Source organism: Bactrocera tryoni, chromosome 2, assembly GCF_016617805.1.
Source record: "Bactrocera tryoni isolate S06 chromosome 2, CSIRO_BtryS06_freeze2, whole genome shotgun sequence".
NCBI lineage: Eukaryota > Metazoa > Arthropoda > Insecta > Diptera > Tephritidae > Bactrocera > Bactrocera tryoni.
Window position 1 is genome coordinate 66825280 of NC_052500.1, and position 22105 is coordinate 66847384.

Below are 22105 nucleotides of genomic sequence, written 5' to 3' on the forward strand. Positions count from 1 at the left end.
TCGTTCACTACCAGAACTTTCATTCGCTTCCTTCTCTAGTCTGGAGTAAGCAGAACTAAGCTACTTTGGCGCGCTTTTATTCCGTTTCGCCTCTTTTTTGGAGCACAATTCGTTAGTTGGTTGGACAGTTTCAATATCATATTCAGAAGCCAACGGAACGTCAGCAGTAATGAGGCATTTGCTGAATGTAAGACCTATACAGGACGGCGTGTTTGCTAAAGAGTCAGGTCTTTTGATACCAGCCTAAAATTGACACGTTTAATATCCAAAACATTTATTGAGTTTGTCTATACGAGATTTTGATATCCTCTGTTATCTATTTGATGCCAACATAATTTTCAGTTTCGGTTTCAGTGCGCAGTATGAATGCACCAGTCCCAGTCATCAGCAAGTTGAAGGTTATCTTAACTGATTTTGCAAAATTGCCTGCCAAACTCTGACCTGTCCAAAGCTCACAGTAATATAAATAACTAATTTCAGTAAATAAGAAAACCACCATTACTTTCCAACATATAATAATTTTTTGTCACAAGGTTTACTCAAATTATTTTTAGTTGACCTTGCCCTTACATTGGCTTTCGTATTATTGATTGTCACACTTTCACAGTTACCGACTTTCACTGACACCGACATAATTTTTCCATCCTTTTCAGACCTCTAATAAATACGTGATATTTTAATATCGTGCATAAAAATTTCCTTCCATGCGATTTTGAATTATTAACCAGCCACTTAACGGTGCACTTTCTGCGATTTTAATGGACACACTTAACTAAACCAGTCAGATTGAAAGCTTTTAACTCTTCTGCATAGATATTTTATGTGTCTCATGGAAGAGAATACTAAATGTGCGAGGGTAGTTTGGAAAGTATTGGAGATGTTGAATTTTTTTTATTTAGTTTTTCAGTTTCTAAAGCTTTTAAAACTCTCCTGGAAAAAAAATACTTTTTGCTGAATTATTAAAAATTAAAAAGAAAAGAATCTGAAGTAGTTTTTTTTTAAGAAAATTTCAAGTTCTACACGAATCCGCTATATCAAAAAGGCTATCCTAAACGGTTCACAGGCTATCTTAAGCTTAATGAAAGAAGACATTTTTACGTGTTGTTTAAATGTAAAACTTTTAAACTAAATGATAGTTTTTCCATTTCATATAATTCCATATCAAATTAGTTAGCTTGGCTCTCGGTAACATATTGCTACCTGCAGTGTTATTGTTCCGAACGTTGTTTCAGCTGTGTGGTGTATTTAATGCCGTCGGTTCTCTTTTTTCGTTTTATTTTTTTGTGGTCAGTCATATATAAAAGAGTAATTCAATACTTTAACTTTATGTTCTAGATCCTGGTTTACTTCTTGACAACTTCAATTACACTTCAATTACTACTAGACCAGAGATGGTTTCCGTCTCTATGCTCCCTTTCCATAACTAGTACCAGTTATACTAGTGACTCATTTTACAAGAATGAAAGACTTTGAAGTTGATTTCTTCCATTTTCACTCATTAGAAAGTCCCAACGTAAGGAATTCACTGAAACTATCTATTTCTGGTGTCGCTATATTCTTGATGATGAGAGTGGGTGAAAATTTTGGGTCCATGATTGTATACCCTGAACGAGGTATATTAAGATTGATACAAAGTTTGTAACACCCAGTCCTGTTAATGAGAAGTCTCTACCACTGACAACCGGAGACATAATAAAATCTGCGACCTTATTAGGTAACTAACCTAGGTAACAAAACCGCCGTCTAAAAATTTCTTAGAAAATAAATCGGAATTGTTCTTATAACTTGCAAACTTATGAAAAGTGGACCACATTTCGAAAATCAGAAAAACTAATTTCTTACTATCTTTTACCAAACCGGGATTGTCCGCATAGACTTTAGATTTTACATATCCTTATAGGGAAAAGTCTGAAGTTGTGATATCACACGAAATTGGTCGACAATCGACCGCCCCAAAACGTGAAATTATACATACCTATTAAACCAGAAATGGGTCTCACGGCTGTACAAAATTTGGCTCGAAAACGATGGATCATCTTGGAACTTTTCAAGAGCTCTTGGAGCAAAGCAATGTCATTTAGTAAGGCTGAGCGACTTCAGTTCTTTTACAAGTTATATTTTGTACGCTTTCAATTTAATATCTCGACATACAATGCGCCAAGTCGTTCCATACTTCAGTCTGAGTTGCTATGAACGTCGCTGAATCGACTCTCCACGGTCTTCGTGTACACTTTCAGCTACGGCTGTTATATCTTCGGTCGGTCGGTCGAATATTATCCAATAATGAATGCTGGGTCGAAGCACGCAAAACACAGGATTTGAATTTTCGTATTAAAGTTGAACAATTTGAAACAGGAGTTTGAAATGCCAAATAATACTGAATAAAAATAGCGTGACAGCGTGACAGCTTGCCACGATTCAAGTTCTTGTATGTAATTTTATACCGGTAATTGAAAATAAAAACAGTTATCTATCCATCTAACCTCGTAACTAGCTATGAGTTAATCAGAAAGAAAAAAATGTCAGAGTGCTTATTAAGACTGTAGGTGGTGAAGATAAATATTAAGCGACGACTATTAACGCAATTAAATAATTTTACTACTTTACCATATTTCAAGAGTTTTCTTTTTGTAACAGTTTCTTGCTAATCTCAGCTCAATTTAGTTAGTTTTTTACTGCATAAAATTTGGTTGGAGTCACAATATCCTCGAAAAGTCTTATTTGCTGGTTGACTTTGGCAAGCTTCTTTTCATACATGACACATATACCGATAAAATTCGGGTTAGTCGCCAGCAAAATAAATGAGATATGCGGCAGGATTGCCATCTTTAGCAAATATAGAAACTCTTTTTGAGTTATGAAAACATTTAAACAAGTCGCTGCCAAATATTGCAGTCATGTGAAAATGTTGACTGTATGCGTTAAAATCGTTTAGTTGGAGTGGGAGTTGCCATATTTTAGCAACAGCTGCGACAAAGTGTCGACAGTCAAGGAAAATATGTCATAAAATGAGAAAACTCTCAGCATACTGAGTTCGCTATGCCAAGCGAGTGACTGTTAAAGTCTAGTGGGTGGATCGTCCTTGGTTGGGCTCACAGTCTACGTCCAAAAATAGCAACCAAATTCTATTACACCCAAAAGCAAATATGCCACAAACATTTTGTACTCTACGCAACTAATTTATGCAACCATACACACTTAACGATATTTTTGAGAGTGTAAGTATATGCGTGTTCCATTCTCTCATCTAAAGTGGAAAGCTTCGCCATTATGAAGTGACAAACCTTGACTTCATTTTTCTTCGACAAACAAATGAATAAGAATCCCTAGCATTTGCACATTGCTATGAATCAGTACGGAGGCGGAGCGGTAGTTGACAACACCTTGGCAGCGATTTTTCAACAGCATAGGTAATAAGCGACCAAAGGATGCCGCTAATAGCTGAGACGGCTGGCGCATCCATATACGACGAAGGTTATGCTTGAAAAGAATGATAAAAGCGGAGAGAGAGGAAGCCATTTTGACTATTGAAAAATGGTTTTAAACGTTGACTCTTAGTGCAATGTATGATTCGACTTCAACTGTAAGCAATCACAATGCTAAATTAGGGGAGTAGTGAGCGCAAGTAGAAGTGAGGCCACGTGTAAGGAAGCAATATGTTGAAAATAGCTTTTGAATTGGTAATACAAATGAGTGCAATTCAAAACTGTTTGCTGGCATTGATAAGTCATCTGAAAGCTAAGTATCATAGAGAAACAGCTGTGAAGAGGAACATCTCTGTTTAAAATGTTGGCACAAATGTGCGGAATTAATGTGTTCGTATTAGTCTGTCTTTATTTCTCAATTGAGTAGTAATCATGTGTTCATATTTCCTATTAAAATGAACATTATATTTTATGTGAAAACAGGTGAAAAAACTGAATTTAAATAAAGTGTCTCTTAATAAATACTTCTTAAGATTGAGCTTTCACATTTCTCGTATAGCTTTCGTCAGAACTTTCATTTTTTTGTAATACATTTTGAAGTATGTAATGTATAATACACCCGTAGTTTCTAAAGTGGTCATAAAATATAAAAAGAGTGTTCTACTTTTTACAAAGTTTTCTTCAGTGCTTTCACTTTTTCAACATAATTAAAATTTGTATATGTTCATGTGATTTATAGACCAAATGATTCAATGCATTGTAAACTGGCCATAAATAATGAGTGAGAGCTTTCACTAATTTCACAAAGCTTTCGTCAGAGCTTTCACTTTTTTGTAATAAATTTTAAGCTATGTAATGTATTATGTACTACTTGTTTGTGAACTGGTTATAAAACATAAGATTAGCGTTCACACTTTTTACAAAGCATTCTTCAGAGATTTCAGAAAGAAATAAATAAAATTTGTATATGTTCATGTGTTTATAAACCAAATGGTTCAATACCATTGTAAACTGGGCATAAAACATAAAAGGAGCGTTCACACCTTTTTCAAAGCTTTCACTTTTTAAACATAAATACAATTTTCATATGTTTATGCGTTTTATAGAACAAGTGGTTTAATACTGTTATAAACTTTTCATAAAATATTAACGAGAGCTTTCGGCATATTCTCAAAGCTTTCGTCAAAGCTTTCACTTTTTCCTCGTAAAGAAATTTTCTTGTTATAATAGGTCATTTGCTGCCGCTTAAAAAATTATTAGCGGGAGCTTTCACTTTTTTTCAAAGCGTTCGTCAGAACTTTTATCTTTTATCATAAAACAAATTTTTATATGTTTACCAAATATATAAAATTATAAAATTATAGATCAGTAGTCCAATTCTTTTGTAAACTGATTATAAACCATTAGCTGGAGCTTTCACTCTTTTCAGAAAGCATTCTTTATTAAATTAAAATAAATATTGCTAAACATATGCAATATTTGTAATGCATTAGCTATAGAATTCTATTCCTTTGTAAACTTGCAGTGTTTTATTATTTGCGGGAGCTTTTAAGCTTTCATGAGAGCTTTAATTTTGTAAAAATTGTAAAAATCTAGTGGGAAGTTTTAAATACATATTTTTTGTTCATAACTTTATATCATTCCAAAGTTACCGAAAATTATGCCTTCTTTACCAGAATATTAAATAGTTATATTTTCAAATTTCATAATGATTTGCATTCAATTTAAATTATCATTGAAAATTAATTTAAAGCCAAACCTCTGGCCACACTTACACTTAAGTGCGACTACTAAAATGTCAACATCCTATCTCCTTCCGAACACAAATTATGTCACTTGTACCGTATTTAAGTAGGTATGAATATATTTCATCAACATTTACATTAGCCCAATTATTGCAACCAAGTTATTAGTTGTTGTAAAATTAACAATATTTCCATTGTAAAACAACATTACAATAAACACAAGTCGGTACAACCGAAGAGCTGAGTACTTGCAGTTCATTGATGAAAGTAAAGTAAAGAGCGAGTGAATTCGGTTGGATCCGAAGTTAGCCCTTTCATACTTGTTTTATTATTCGAACAAAATAACTACCTTTTAGTCTGCCGGTAGTAGAGTTGTGTAAACTAAAACTAAAACTTTTTATGAACTCCTTGGTGCTACTAAAACTTCTTGGAAGCCACTGAACCTTTAGAATAGCTACTAATCTCACCAAGGTTTTGCTTCCTATACACCTGGAATCGTATGCTAATTGCAGTAAATAATATTGAACTTGCGTTTATTGTCGAGTTAAGTAATTTGAACGAACTCACAACCGAATTCTATTGTTGAAATAGGATCGATCTGTCGTTGAGATTTTGTCCGAAAATTCAATAATAGTTCCTAAACAACCTGGAAAGCGATAACTCGATTAGTGAGCTGAATCATGAGTAGAATTTTTCTGCCTTTTTCCCCGTGATGTAAAGTGATCCAATTTGTTCTTATTTTTCTGGACTAATCTTCATAAAACTAACTGCTTTATCTCGTAAGATTCTACCTAGTCTTGCCACAAATTCTGTTACAAAATTTAAACGAGCTCAAGTGAAATGAGCTTTTTAAAAAATTAAATATTTCGAGAATGTTTTTTTACAATACTATTGATGGTTTTTCTCGGAAGTCTACAAATCTCCAGAAAAAACAAAAAGTTATGAGAAGAGAAATGAATATATCAAGCAGATGAATGTCAAGACTTGTTAGTTCTTCATATAATATCGGTCCGCTGGTCATATTCTGGCACATGAAGCATATCAAACTCAACAGATGCAAGCGTCTTCTTCAGAACCCCGCGGTCAACGGTTATGAAAGTATTATTTTACAGATGAAAATTTTGGCACTGTTGAAGAAGTTTCCAATAAACAAAACGTCAAAATCTAAGCAAAAATCAAACTAAAAAGTTATTCCAAGGGTTTAAAGTGGTCACCACCTACCTGGAGTAATGTTTTGGTGGGTCTTCTATAAAGGTCTTACTTCGTTTCTGCGAAAAGATGTTAAAACTGGAGCAACAGTGTTTTAGAAGACATATAAGCAGTTAAGCAAAACTATCTTCGATGGAGAGCTTTAAATCTTCTTGCAAGATGCTGCTTCAGTGCACACAGGTTTAAAAACAATCTACCTTGTTTCTTGGCTGCAGTTGATTGGTCATCTGGAACCCAAGATTTGAATCACAATCAAGTGAACAGAGTTGGAGAAGATGGTCTGTCGAATATTCTGCAGAAATTTGGACGGTCAAAAATTTTTTGTTTCGACGAGTGCCGTTAATAACAATAGAAACAGTGCCTGCGGGCTGTTATTGATGACGGGGCCTGACCTGAGTTCAACATCTCTTTTTCGGGTCTTAACATAGATTTTGGATAAAGATGGTACCAGATAAATTCTCTTAAACTTGTACATAGCTCCCAAGGTACCTTACTCTTCGTCATAATTTCCAGGGATTCTTAAAGTCAGTTACCGTTTATTATAAATTTATCCTTCCTCAGCTCAAAAATTATATGACATGGTATCTCATTTTCTGAAGACTCCAAAATACTGTTAGTTAGTTTTAGTAAGTCTGTAATAAAGTCATAATATGCTCTCCACAAGTATTGCGCCCGTGGTATAAAACCAAATATAACGGTGAATCTCAGCATCGTCTGAATGTGGTGTACACATAGACATACAACAGAGTAAACAATTACATAGTAGTTGCAACGTTGACTCTGCTTTATGCCTCAGAGAGCAAAACACACACACTTTCGACAAAAACAAGATCAACTGAACAAGTTATGGGAAAGACAAAGCATAAGCAACAATAACAACAACAGCACAACAAAACAGAAGGGCTTTGATGTGAACGTCATTGCATTTGTTCTATGGAATTTATAGTGATGAACAGCAGGTTTGTGTTGGAAATCGACTAGCAAGCAAGCTGAGCGTAGATAAACCACACACCCACAGCCATTCAGATAGATTGTCATACTCACCAACACACCTTTGACTGCTATTCAACATATTGTCAAAGTACGAAGGAAATTTGAGTGACCGAACTGGTGACTGGTGACTGGTGCATGCCACTGCATTTGTATTGTATGAGTGTATGAGTGATTGCGCAATTTATATAGACGTAACACGACAAGGAGCACAAGCAAAAGCGATTGTGTGCGATTGTGATGAGGGCAAGAGCAACAGTATCGGTTGGCTAGGTTGCTATGCAAAAGTCAACTGGTTCTCTTTAGCCTTTGTATGTAAACGGAAGGATGAGTGGGTTCGATTAGCAGTAGACAATCGGGGAAAAAGGAAATTGGCGCAAAATGAATGTGAGAGATAGTTACTTTGTAAAAATTATAGAGAGTTGTCGTTTCAAAATGCAAAGAGAGACAGACAAAATTTCGAGTTATTGTTGGTACAAGGTTGGTATAGTAATTTTGCACTCAAACTAAGTTGTTTCTTTTCACGTATAGGGAAAGTGAAGATCATCTTTGGTTTTAAGTGAGTTCGCGCCACAACAAAAGTCTCTAACTTTGTTTAGAGTTTCAGGAAAGGTTAGGTTAGCAAATGAATTCAGAAAAAGATTCCATTTGGACAGTTCTAATGCCGATCCATTTTGATACCCAATTACTTAATACTGACGGAAAGAACACTCATAAATCGACAAAACGCTGTGACCTTGCCCTCCTCGAAGTTACACGTGCCTTCCTGTTAAATTGGAATACCAATTCCATCCCGTCTCCGGCGGTGTATTCTCATTGAAAGTGCCTGCCGCAAATGATTATCATTTGGCGTTGACCTCAGCACCCGTGGAAACAGATCCTATATATGAGATCTTAATAACTAGATTTACCGAAGATGCGACTGCTGATATGCTTCAATCGCAGTCCAGCAAAAGCTGGACAATGGAAGAGTAAGAGCCTGCATGTTTCCATCGCAACTTCGTTTATAAAATTTTTACAGTTAGCGTCCGACAAGATACAGAGCCCTTAGTGAACAAGAGCGCAATATGACCATACAAGTTTTTGGACTGAAAAAAGTATCTATCCCAATGAAAAATATTTAACTACAATATACTTGTAGTTCTTGCTCGTCCAAAGTTGTTCAAAGTTCCCGAAAGACAACATTCAGCCTGGAAGTATTTGGCAGGTATTTTTTGGTATTTACTTTTAATTATTTCCCTTCGACTACCTCGAATTGGTGAAACAAAAAATATTACTGTGTAATTTTGAATCAAAACGTTGATATCAAAGACTTTTAAAGCCAACATTGTATAAGAAGGCGGCTTTGATCTTGACAAATACCGTTGGATCGACTTTCTAACCCTCTATTTTTCCGCGATTACACTGTGATTGCGGACTTGTCTTTTACCTGTTTTATATTCGGTGGGAACACTGAATGTTCGTAAAGTTGTAAACTTGTCACAAACCCTGAAGTTAAAAAAATAAACTTGAGGTAGTTTTATATATATTCTCGTAAGGTCTCCAAGCTAATCCTAGTCCAAATTCAGTTCCAAACTTTTCGAATATAGTTTTCACAACTAAGATGTTCTTCTCTGCCGACTGCCAAAATGTTGTGGTCTAGAAAGAAGTCAAGCCACAAAAGACCTCTGAGGAGGGTTAGGTCTGCAGAACTGCGACACTCCACGAGTAATTTGTCGTCAAATATACAAATGTAGATCAAAGATTGCTGTAGACTATTCAAAAAATGGCTTTGAGTTTTAGCTGTCGCTTTTCAAACAAAAGTACATTTTTCTAATGTGCAGAATTAAGATTGCTTTTTGGCTAGTACTCCGTTTGTCTTTTAAGAGTTCGATGACGACGTGACTCAGATAAAGAGATAGCCTATGACCGAATATGAAAATATTTCATTTGTTCGGTTCACTTAGGTTACGAAAGTCATATATAGTATACGAACTAGTCATTTAGATTTTCCGCTCTGCTTGGCAAAATTTTTTTTTCCAAAAACTCCCTCTAACTGATTTTCACAAGCCTCTCTTAACTACAATAAAAGATGCTAGATAAAATGTGTCATTTTATACCCTCTGAGTTGACACAGAAAAACTGACAAAAAGCCACTACATTTGAGAGTATTCTAATAGGCTCCTGAGCCAGCCAGCAAGACATAATCCTCTTTTTCACACACTTTCCGGTTTCAGGTATTTACAGGTATTGGAGCGCCAATTGCTACATTGCTTGGACGATTCGATGTCATGTTCCTACGTTATTCAGCATTTCTTTTACGAACCCTATTCGACGTCGATAGCTTTATACCCAAAATATTAACCCCAATGCTTTCAATCAATTCATAAGAGATGTTGAGGTTTTCTGCTAACTCTCTGTTGCCAACACGCTGATGTTCAAACACTGTTTCTTCAACCTTTTCGATCGTAATTAACAGAAGTGGATGGACATTTCGCATTTGGCAAGTTTTCAAAGACTTCACGAGCTACACTGGATGTCTTGTGTCACTAAAATACTTGTGTTTGTGATAAAGTAAACTACCTAACACGTTTCAGCAACATTCTCAATTCTGTGGTCGTGATTCCGTTAAAAACATCAAAATTTCAAAGAAAACCCGATCGTTCTTTTCGCAGGTAAAAATGATATCTGATATATTGTGATGTATAAAAAAATATATGATATATGGAGATATTAAAAAACATTACACCAATCTAAGCAAGATTTTTTATCGATTCAGGGACCAGTCCGGGTCAAATTTGATCATATGGTAGATATATGATATATGGAGATATAAAACAAAGATTGTACCAATCTAAGCAACATGTTTTTTTATCGATTCAGGGACCAGTCCGGGTTAAATTTGATCATATGGTAGAGGAGTTGTATTATGTGCGTTTCTTCTTTAGCAAATCGCTTTCACATGCATGCCTCCAACCAAAGGATTAAACCCCACCCGTTTTCAACTTGCATCGAAAACGTTACAAATTGTTACAACCAAACTGCTTTCGGGCTTAACAATAACCGTTACAAAATAGCTACCCTCGATTTGTAATTTTAATTTTTAAGCAATTTGAAACACATTGCCACTTCCTTTTCTTTTCAAGGTAAAAACCGAATACGTATATAACAACACAACGCGCTCAAGCTCAGCAAAAGCCATTAAAAGAAAGCAAATAATAACTAATGTAATACAGAAAAGCAGCAAAAACTTGCGGATACTTAACTGCTTATTATTAAAAGCTTAAGTACGGAATCAAGTTAATTGAATTTATTTTTGCACTCCTCTTCCTGTGGCAAGGATACAAAATAAATAACTTAATAATGACGTAAAAATTGCGCGTCCAACAGTTCTGGCTTTCGTTTTTTCTACTTTCTCGTCATTTTTTTCTTCTTTTTTGAGTTAGCTTGGCAAATGACTTACTCATTTAACCCCTCTGCTGCGTTGAAGTGCGTTGTTTTGCTCTTGTAACCGATGTTTAACGCTTGCGGTGCGATGAAGGCATACGCTAAGTATAGGGAGCAAGGCAAACTCAAAGTGATTAAATATCCTTCGAGGTTATTTATTTATGTACTTCGAGTACACGTTGCGATTTGTTTTTCATTTTTGTTTATTTCCATGTTTGAAGCATCGTTAAGCGCCATTTTAAATGCCATAGGAGTTGAGTGCTTGGCTGAGAGTGGAGTTGGTCGTATAACTAATGAAGTTACACGTGCTCTGCACAAGGTGTAGAGAGAGTGAAAGGATGTGCTTGGTGCTTCGAACGAAAGTCATTTGAGTTGAAATTAAAAGATGCGTAAACTAAGAAAGAGCTTTTTGTTAATGCAGATTTTAGTTGAATGTAGAATATAATGAATGAAAAACATAATTACGTAAGCAAAAGTATAGAGGAATACATTCTTTTTGCACTAAATTTGAGGTCAGATTTAGCATATTAAAAATTATCCGATGTAGATCAAATATGCACCGTTTATTTCACTAACTTTTGCCATTTTGATAGTAACGTCATAATGCCGTCCTTACAGAAACTTTCGTCCTTGATGTCAATGAACTCGTCCCAGTTCCCTTATCAGCAGCTTCTCTTGAAGCGAAATTTTCACTAACAAAGTCAATTGCCATAGACTGGAACTAGTCGTAATCATTTAGCGCCAGCCTCGAACTATAAAGTGGATGCATACGAACCTCCCAACTGTGCTGCTGTAGCTTTTGTCTTTCAAAGGGTCCAATTGTAATTTCTGGCCAATCAATATCGATATATGTGGATTGAGACCGACTTGATGAAACACCAAGAAAACAACAAACCAATGCCTCGCCTATTGGTCAAAGCCGACCCATTCTGGGCTTCTTTTTAAACGATTCAATTGTTGATATCACAGGTCCGAGTGTAATCATCGGAGAACAGCTCATAGCAAAACCTTCTTCCTATTCAATCCAGTTTTGGCTGCAATTTGCGACGGTTCATTGCGATTCGATTACGATCGTTTTCGCTTGAGTGTCGTAAGTGACCAACTTTCCTCGCTGTTCAATTACTATCGTTTTCGCTTGACGTTTTTGTAAGTGACCAACTTTCCATCACCAGTGGCCAGCCACTTCAGAAATTGATTGTCGAGTAACAGCAACACGGAGGTGAAAATTCGTTCCATGCGGTTTTTTTGCGATAACTATTGTGGCACCTTCGAGCTTGTTTTAGTACTAAACTTTATTGAAAGGGTTTCAAAGGGGTTTCTCTTCAATGTTTAAAACTGCTTACGAAGTCGATTAATTCCCTTACTTTGTCGATATTTTCCTTCCAGACTATGGTCCATCTTTGGTATCGAAATTATCTGACTGGAATCTTAGAAACCAAAAATGTTGCTTCTCCAACGCCATATAGCAGATTATTAAAGCTGTCTATTGGAATAATGATGGATTTTTGTTTCCTTAGGAAATATAGAAATCCAAAAACCGCATACAATAATATATTTCAAGACTTTGTCATATTTGCGCAAAGCATCTGCAAACTAATAACATTATTAACTTGATAAGTTTTAAGGTAGATGACTTGGATAAACAATAAATTATTACACTGTATACTTCTCTCTGTCAACTTAACTTTAAGTGAGCGGAATTTCAATATCTAGTAAAGTATCTAACAATCAGTAATAATAGTATGACAACATAATTCTTAAAAAGTCGGTTCTCTCTGAAGGTGTGGATAATTAAAAGTTTCGTGGGGTGTGTGTCTTTGCTAAAATGCGCCAAATAGTAGGCAACACTTTTATCAAATTGCTCAAACTAAAAACTAAAAATATGCTAAATGGTCTCGAATACTATAATAGTTACTTTATGGCAATTATGTTTTTAAATAAAAATATTTATTTTAAAATTAATCGGTGAAGGCATAATAAAATAGAGCTCCTGCTTCCGATCTTATGAGTTGGCAAAGCGCCTTGTTGCTAAAAAAAATTTGCTCAGCGGTTTCATTTCTGTTCTGACCACCTAGATGGGATATCTGAAAATGTGAGCTCCGAAGTGCTTATGCCTTAGACGCATAAGCATGACGGCCGTACGAACATAAAAAGGTTAGTTTACACCAATTAAAAAAAATTTAAATGCGTGCAAAAGACGAAAAAACCAAAAACCAAAAACTTTGTTAATTGACTTTTTCACATAAATTTTAAGGTTCTGTGGAAAAAGTGCCAAACGAAAATTGTAGATCGTTTTATTACCTACAACTTTGCCATAGAACTCGTGGTTTTGCGGGAAATCGAGACAAAACGTGTTTAACCCTTAAAAATTCAACCAACTCGTTTTTCCTCTCGTCTTAAGATTACCAGTAACTAATCTTTCCGTTTATGTTTTGGTGTATTAGCTTCTTGAAGTGGCAAGCAATATCATTTTTGTTTCCTTAAATGTCAGAAAAGATTTAATTTAACTTATCTCCAAATAATTTAAACACGTCTATTCACTAAAGCTCGATAACAAGCGCTAATCGCCATCCTCTTAAGCACTTTCACTTGCAATCAAATCAATCGCTTGATTATATTCTTGTGTCCATACAATCAAATCCGTTATCCTGTAATAGGTAATTTGGAGCGCTGTGAATGCTTACCAGTGTCTATTAATTAATTAATTCATTGTGCTGCAATTAAATGCAATACAAACGACCACTTCCTGGCACGCAAACCCTTCGCCCACACTTCCACTTCACGTCAACAAACCGGCACCATTGCAACACCGTATCACGTGTGACATACAATACTTGCCACTTAGCTGCACTTTGCTCTCCTCTCTTGCAGCCGGTTAAATAACTTTTCGATTGTTGATCAATATTATTATCCGTTCTAAGCCATATTTAAAGCAGATTTTGTTGTTGGCGCGCTGGCGCTGACGCACAAGTGACAATTTGGTTGTTGCTGCAACGCGTTTGCGGTTAAGCCACGCACACACATTTATCAACTCAGCGTTTAAACGTCATTAAGTGTTGGTTGAGGTTATTGATGTTGTTGTTGTTGTTAGTTCTGCTACTTTCGCTGATACCGTTGACCACCGTAATTGAATGCTGCGTCTGTGCATCTGTCTGTCTGTTTGTCTGTCTGCCTGCATGCGTTGATTTTAATCCTTTAAATGAGACAATAAATTATCGAAGCCGGACAATTTTCAATAAGCATAATTAACTTTAAAGATCGCACAAATTGTTTCATGAGCGAGCTTGTGCTTGTTGCATGTTGATAGCACAGGTGTGGCCGTCTGAAATTATGATTTATACATACATGGTCTGTCGCAAAAGAAACAGAACTTTTAAAATATAATATATAATCTATTGATGGGTATATGAAATAAAAAGTTTGAACTCTTTTTGCCATTTTGTAAAAATTTAAGACAATTGGATAACTACAATCGATGTTATCGATCAAAAAGATGATCGATCAAAAGCTTTTGGTCATCGGTCGTAAAATGCATTTTGAACAAAGAGCAAATATTAAATTTTGTTTTAAACTTGGGAAAACGTTTACCGAAACATTTTAAATTAAGAAAAAAGTTTATGGTGATCAGTGCCTATCCCGTAGTAATGTGCATGAGTGGTTTAAGCGATTCCAAGAAGGTCGAGAAATCAAAAAAGAAGTTAAAAATAAAGACAATGCTGATTTGTTTTTACGATTCCGAAGGTATTGTACACCGAGAGTTCGTTCCGCCTGGCCAAACGATTAATGCTGTGTTTTAACTTGGTGTTATGAAGCGTCTTTTGTCACGCATTCGTCGTGCTCGACCACAATACCGTGAGGCAGGGTCCTGGCGCCTGTTGCACGATAATGCGCCGTCATCGGTCGACGCTTGTCACTGATTTTTTGACAAAAAACTCCATATTAACCATTAATCACTCACCCTACTCACTTGATCTGGCACCCTGTGATTTTTATCTATTTGAAAAACTTAATTTGCCCATTAAAGGACACTGGTTTCAGGACATTTCAGCTATCCAAAAGGCGACGACCGATATTCTCAAGAGCATTCCGAAAAATGACCTTAAACACTCATTTAAAATGCTAATTGACCGGGCTAAACGCTGTATCGAAGCACAAGGAAACTACTTTGAATAAAAAAATATAACTTCTGAAAAATATTATTATTAATTTTTTTTTAACAGTCCTGTTTCTTTTGCGACAGACCTTGTATGTACTTACATTCAAAAAATATTTCCAGGAACCTTGACTCTTCAAAATAGTTTTAAAGCTGACAACCTTGAAAGTCGTTTCTTTTTACTGCTTTGCCTATACCTTCGGCATTTATTTTCGATTTTTTATTTGTTTTGTAAGTTTATTGACTTCAAGAAATTGTTTAATAGAACTAGCCAATCAATATGTTTAGTACCTCAGACATTACTCTCTTTCGTCTTTTCGTCTGGCACGCTCTTCTTCGTTCACTTCTTATCAACCCTCTGGTAACGTTTTGTAGTACCGATAAATTGTGCTTTTGTACAAGGAAGCTACACCATATACCACAGTCAACATTCGGAATGAATCTGCGCACTTAATTATTTCTTCACATACAGTTTCCTACAGACTCCTTGATCATTATTTTGGAATAAGCAAAAAACGATGACAAACTAAAACGCGTCCATGAAAAACAGCTGTCTATAGTTAAGTAAACATTCAAAATGTCAAACCTTGTCAGCATAAGTAAGGTGTATGTGTTATGTTGGTAATGCCGAAAAATAATCGAAAATCGAATGCACTTGCGCGCAAAAATTTAAAATTTGCGATACTCTTTGTAGAAACCTCGTATGGAGGCAACTCTACTGGTCTTAACTTTAAGATGTCGTCTGGATCATGCTCAAATTTCATGCCTATTTTTGACGATTTTATTACTTAAACTCGGATATAGAAAAAACAATAATTGCTTTTCTGGCACCACTCCCGATAAGACGTAGTCGACTTCTTGGCAATGTTTTTACTTTAAGAATCCTGAAACCAACAATATATACTTTTTCTTAATGCCTTAAATCCAGTCCTGATTAGATCTGGAAAAATAGTTTCGATGTGAATAAAAATAATTTTTTGTTTGTTTTCCAAACATTTACCCCAAAAGTCGTCTAGACACAGCAAAGTGTTTTGTGAATCAGTACCAATCTACAGATTTGGAATCTCTTTTATAGTTATTTCAGAATCGCGTCAAAACCAAAAAAATATTAAGAAAAACCATTAAAAGCAGGCTGAGAGTATCGCCGCGGGTCATGGAGAGTGTGTTTCTAGCTATATTTTCATATTAATATTTTCAAATCGCGACTGTAGACGAATCGTTTAAACCAGTTTTTTTAAACTACTTTTGGATACTTTTCATAGCATTCGCTTTTCTTGAATTTAAAAAGCTAGGGAAACAATGGACGCGTGTTTTTAAGTCAAAATTTATTTCTTTTTTTTTTAAATGTTATTTCTGCTGTCAAGCCAAATTTCATTTTCAAATAATATCTATGAAAGCAAAACAGTCCATAACTAACATAACCTGAAAAAATTGTACATTGAAATGCGTAAACAGGGTTCAACCACGGAGGTCTTTGAGTTTTCGTTCAAAATAATGAATTTTTGTGTGTTTTTCTCTTCGTTTTTCGAGCACTATCATAGCTTGTTCTTGCACATATTTAGTAAATTATTTCAAAGTAATTGCTTATATCGAATAGGTAAAATAAAAAAAGCTTTCCTTAAAGGCGGTCAAATATTGAAAAATCCAATCGATACAAATTCTTTCTTAGATTGGAGCAACTTTTTTAAGTTCTTGTGAACGTTGATCTCCATATATCAATTAGTGTGTCTTTGGCAGTTTTTTGTTTAGGACGAAAAAAGTTTGTTTGGTGATTTTTACCATGAAAAAAATTAACAACGAGTTTACTTGAAATTTTATGTATCTAATGGAATCGAGACTACTAAAAATATTTGAAAATGTCGCAGAAGTGTTTTTGGGAGTTTGCTTTATGAATGTCGTGTTTATCACGAACACAAGTACTTTAGTGACCCAAAACATTTATAGAAGATCGCGAAGCAATCCAAAACTTGTCCCATGCGCGTATGCATTCACCTCTGATGATAACATCATAACAAACTGTATTTGGAAATCGCCGTGTTATTATCAGTGGGGTAGCAAAGGGTCTCAACACATTTTGGTTAATGTTTTGGATATGGAGCCTGAACCTTTGCAAAAAGGACTTCGAGCCAGAAAATGAGGTGCATGACAACTGAGGACGCTACATTCATCATTTTTCGTTATAGCAAAACGCTATTTATTACTCCTTACATTTCAATTATTAATATGTATTAACATACAACTGTTTTATTAAAATAAAAATCTTAAATGAACTGACAGTTACTTTTGCTACTTGTGCTTTTGAAGTCTTTCGTTAGCTTTAAAGATATGGTTGCCAAGCTCTTATATACTCATATTTGTGGATTCTAACCGTTATTATGTCTCAAATGATTAAGCATAATTATTATTTATTTTACTTACTTGAACAAAAAACAACCTTACTTCTACTAAACTATGAAACAGTTTGTTCATTTCACTTCAGAGTGATTAATTTTCAACGCCCACATGTCTACGGCTAAATAATGTGGGTGATTAAGTAATCTGTGCAGGAAAATCTTAATTTTTATGTCTGTCTAGATTTTATTATAGCCCACATAATATGCCGAAAAGCAGTCGAAAGACTCGTGCCATACTTATTACGGTCACTGTAATTAGGTTATTAACTGATGATTTGGCAATTTGGAGGGCATGTGACTTTTATAATATTATTAATTATTTATAAGGATGGTCAAACGTGGGTGTTCTCGCGACACAAAGTATGTCAAAAGTGAGCAGTACTTAAACCTATTTCTAATCTTAGATAGCCTACAAATTACCAAGTCAGCATTATTAAATACACAAGCTCTTAATATATTCATCATTATTTTTGTTAGTATTTTTCCTATCATTATAATTATTATTTATATGTTCTGTGAGAGGCTATTTAAATAAAGCGCGGGGTCTCTGTAAATTATTCAGGTGTAATGAGAAATTATAGTTGACTTTCTGTTATTACTATTCTATTGTCATTATGACAGGCTACTTAAAAATACACTAGAATTTCGTAAATCGCTAAAGTGGGTAATACTTACGTTAATAACCAGTTTTATCTATCGAAATGAAAATTTATTTATGCAGTGCGTGTATGTAAAACAAATCCCTGAAGGTTAAATATTATGTAATATTGATTCATTTGTTGGCTTCTGTTGAAAAAATTTTGATAGTTTGTTTGCTTAACTCTCCACAGCTGATTTTTGTCCTTGTAAATAATTTCTCAAGTCGTTATTGAGAATTACATAGTTAGTTGTTTTACGGTTATAGAACCTGACCTATTTACTTTTAATAGTATTATGAAGAACAGGTTAAAAATATCGTCATTGTATTAGCGCGCATTCACCTTTTTCACTTCAGCTTCGTAGTTATTACAAAAAAAAAAAAGAGTTTATACATATGTATAGAATTTTCTTTAAAAAAGAGGTATTTTACAATTTGGTAAACGAAAAAATAAGAGAGATATTCCAGTCACTCGGGACGTGATATGATCGCGAAAACTATAACAAATCGCTGTTGTTATTGAATGTATGAGGAATCCTCCATGTGTTCTTTTATTCCATTTTGCGTGAGGAATCAAGTGGTATGATTGTGGTTGGTGTACTTTTTGATGAGTGATACTCTCGTGAGTAGTGTATACTGAGCATTGTAAGTGGTCATATGGTGAGTGTGGTAAAAGTTGCGTATCAGTGTTGTGATAGTGTGGTGTGTATGTTAAAGTCGGGGATGAGGCTCATTTATCCAGTAATATATTTGTGAAAGCCATACAATATGACAACATTTTTAAGAGAAATCCCAATCCATGAGTTTCTTCTTAAATTACTATTGGAATTATCTTGGTATTCTTCCTCCTTTCTAACTTAAGTTTGCTAACAATTAAACATTTCTCTTTAAAGACTCAAAGACAGATTTTACTCTAATTAATCTTGAGAATGTCGAAGTTTATTTAAAATTGACTTTGGGGTATCACCTTCAAAGTAACTATTACTCAAACTATTACTTAGAAAACCAAAGTTAGCTATAAGGTAGCCATAAGGCTATTATGTAGGTCTCACGTTTGAAAATCTGCTATTCAGAAAGTCTCAATGATTCTGTTAATTTTAAAATTATGAAGTAAATATAAGACTTTTAACAGTATTTTGAGAAATACCATAAATAGCCTATATATCAATCTTAAATGTGCTTCTTGTACGGTCGAAAATCTCCTATTTAATTTTCTATTATAAATATTCTATATAAGTGACTACTAATCTTAATTATTTCCATTTTTATTTCAGCGTACTGATTTAATATCATAACAACTCGTTATCTAAATTTTCAATCAACGAATTAGCAGCAAGTGTGGCTAAAACGCACGATCAACAGACTTCAAGGTAAGAATAAAGAAATATATTAGGTTCAATAAAACGAAATCCATTATTTTGTAATAAAGCGTGATCCATTTCGAGGTTCCCTACTTTTTTTAAGCAAAAACACAGAAAATTCTTAGAAAGAAAAGTCTTAGATGGTTCATCCATTGAATCCAATTTTCGAAGAATCGTGCGAACATTTCGACTGGTAACTGTCCACATAGATTTTAGACTTTACATATACCCCACAGAAAAAAGTCTAACGGTGTGATATCACACGATTTTGGTGGCCACTCGACCGGCCCAAAAAGTGAAATTATCAGTTATCATGGCGCGATAACAGTCGCTATTGCGGTTACGTTCTTACCGGCATCAATTTTGAATCGAGAGCCCTCTGTAGACCGATTATGTTGACCAAAAGTTGAGCGAAACGTGCGACACACATTCTATACATAACGTGAATTTTCACGCGTGATGTCTTAGAAAAAGGCTATTGAAAAAAGTATTTCCACATCGAGCACCCGTCGTTAGTAAAACGTATCTCGCGTTCTCTCGAAAACTCCTAACGCAGACTCATCAGAGGTTGTCATCGTCCATTCCTCTGCACCATATAGCAGGATGGGGATGGTGAGTGACTTGTAGCATCGAGAGAATCATTAGACTACATCTTTATATATCTGAAGACCAGCTGTTTGGTATAAGCGTGAACTGGTTCCTCAGTTCTTGAGATATCGATCTGAAATTGTGCACGCATCCTTTTCTCGCCATGAAGCGGGTGACTTGTCGGAACTGCCGATATCGGACCACTATAAGATATAGCTGCCATACAAACTGGGCGGTCATAATAAAATTTTTGTGAGGACAACTTTGTTACTTCAAAAGGTATCTTCCCGGAATTTGGCGTGGAGTATTGTTTAAAACACTGCTACATTATTCTAATGCAATATTCAGATCGGACCACTTTAGCATATAGCTGGCATACAAACCGATCGGTCAAAATAATGGCTTTGTGTGAAGAACTTTTTTTTTTCACAAGCCGAAATTTGGCTTAATGTATTGACAAGGGCACCTCTACAATCTCCGAACATATAGTTGAGTGCGGACCATATTATCATATTGTTGCAATGTAAACTGATAGATAAGAATCATGATAACTTTCTATACGCTTTTGTGCTTAGAAGATGAATCTTTGATGGGTATTATGGTTGTTGCAGTCGAAAGTAAATTTTATTCTTATGGGAAATTAGGCTTAATGAAATATAAATTTACAACTTCCATTTAATTTGAATTTATTAATGAATTGCTTCATAACTTGCGAGTGAATTTTGCACTACCCGAAGCATTTGGTTGTTCTTATGTAAATATTTCAACATCCTTAGATCTCTTTACTAAATAAATATTTTTCTTAAATCCAATATTTAAGGAGCTGCAGTGTTTTGCGCTTGATTTTGAAGCCTGCTGGTGCTAATATCATTCCTTTATTGCATATTCCACTCTAACCTCCAAAAGAGCCATTCAAATCTCGCACATTTCAACTTCTCCGCGCCAAAACTTTACTCATTATGTGCGAAGAAGATCAAATATAGAAGCTGCACAAGAAGTGCGAGCCAAAATTGAAAGAGCAATTGACTTCAACTAACACTCTTATTGACATTCGAGTGATTTTCATAGCGATTTTGTGTCGGTCAAAGTTGACTCAAGCGCTCGTACGACAGCTCCGTAAGCGTGCTTCGTGCGGCAGACGCCACTAATATCACATTTCAACAGCGTTGACTGCGCTGCTGATAAATGCTCATATACGATTTTTAGTATATTTTAAGTGTGTGTGTAAGTATGTGTGCATACACCTTGCCACAGTGTTGATTTTAATTACACCGCAAATTGCGCACCTTTACCGTTGGTTGCTCTACGGTTTTTCTGGTTTTTGCAAAAACCAGCGACTGCTTCAGGGTTTGCAGCGAAAAGGTGGCAAGCGCGGGTTGGTTGATGGCAAAAGTTTGACTGGTCATGTGTCAGTCAACAAACATTTCAAGTGATTATATGAATGAGAAGCAAATGAAGGAATAAATGATGGCTTTTATAAGCTTATGTATGTGTATGTGTGGTGCCTTGGGTGTAGTTATTGTTTCCAGCTACAAGTGTGCTGTATAATCAGCGATAGTGTGGCAACGCTGTGTGCCCGCATAAAAGTTAATAAATTGAAAAAAACAATTCAGATAAAAAGTTTTGCCTTTAAAAGTCGGTAATTGCGAGAGAACAAATGAATTTTATGCACGCACAGCGTTATACATATACCATATGTATTTGTCGACCACTATTTTTTAATACAGTTCGTTCGTTTATACACTCCCGACTTTGTTAGTCTTCTGTCCGTGGAGTTGAGTTTTAGTTGCATGTTTTTTGAGGTTTCTCTTTTAATTAGACGCTTATTATTTCTACAAACATTACCTGCTGGATTTCTATTTCTATTATGCGCGACTTGATAGAGTTGAACTAAAATGAAATTTATCAAATTATATTTTGATGTTTGGTATAATGACTAAATAATAAAAAGTTAAAAATACAAGTAAGCAAGTTTATAATTATATTAATGTAGTTTAGACAAGGGCACAGAGCTTTCAGTGTAGTACTTTCCATCAAAACAAGTTTCAAACGGCTTGTCCTCCACAAGCTAAACCAGAAAGATAATATATGTATTGTCACCTTGATAGAAATTCGGTTTTTGTTGTTATTGTAGCGACAGAAAACATATCTGAAGTAATTTGGCGAAATACTGCCGAT

The 22105-nt window shown here is 35.0% G+C and overlaps 1 protein-coding gene across 2 annotated transcripts in view; it reads left to right on the plus strand.

Moving 5' to 3' along the window:
- The window catches only part of LOC120769706 (tyrosine-protein phosphatase Lar), a 940463-nt gene that overhangs the window by 266198 nt on the left and 652160 nt on the right, over positions 1 to 22105 (plus strand). For both annotated transcript variants that reach the window (XM_040096840.1, XM_040096841.1), the window contains exon 3: positions 19253 to 19348. The gene's annotated coding sequence lies outside the window, so the exon portion shown is untranslated. The remainder of the gene's footprint in view (positions 1 to 19252; positions 19349 to 22105) is intronic.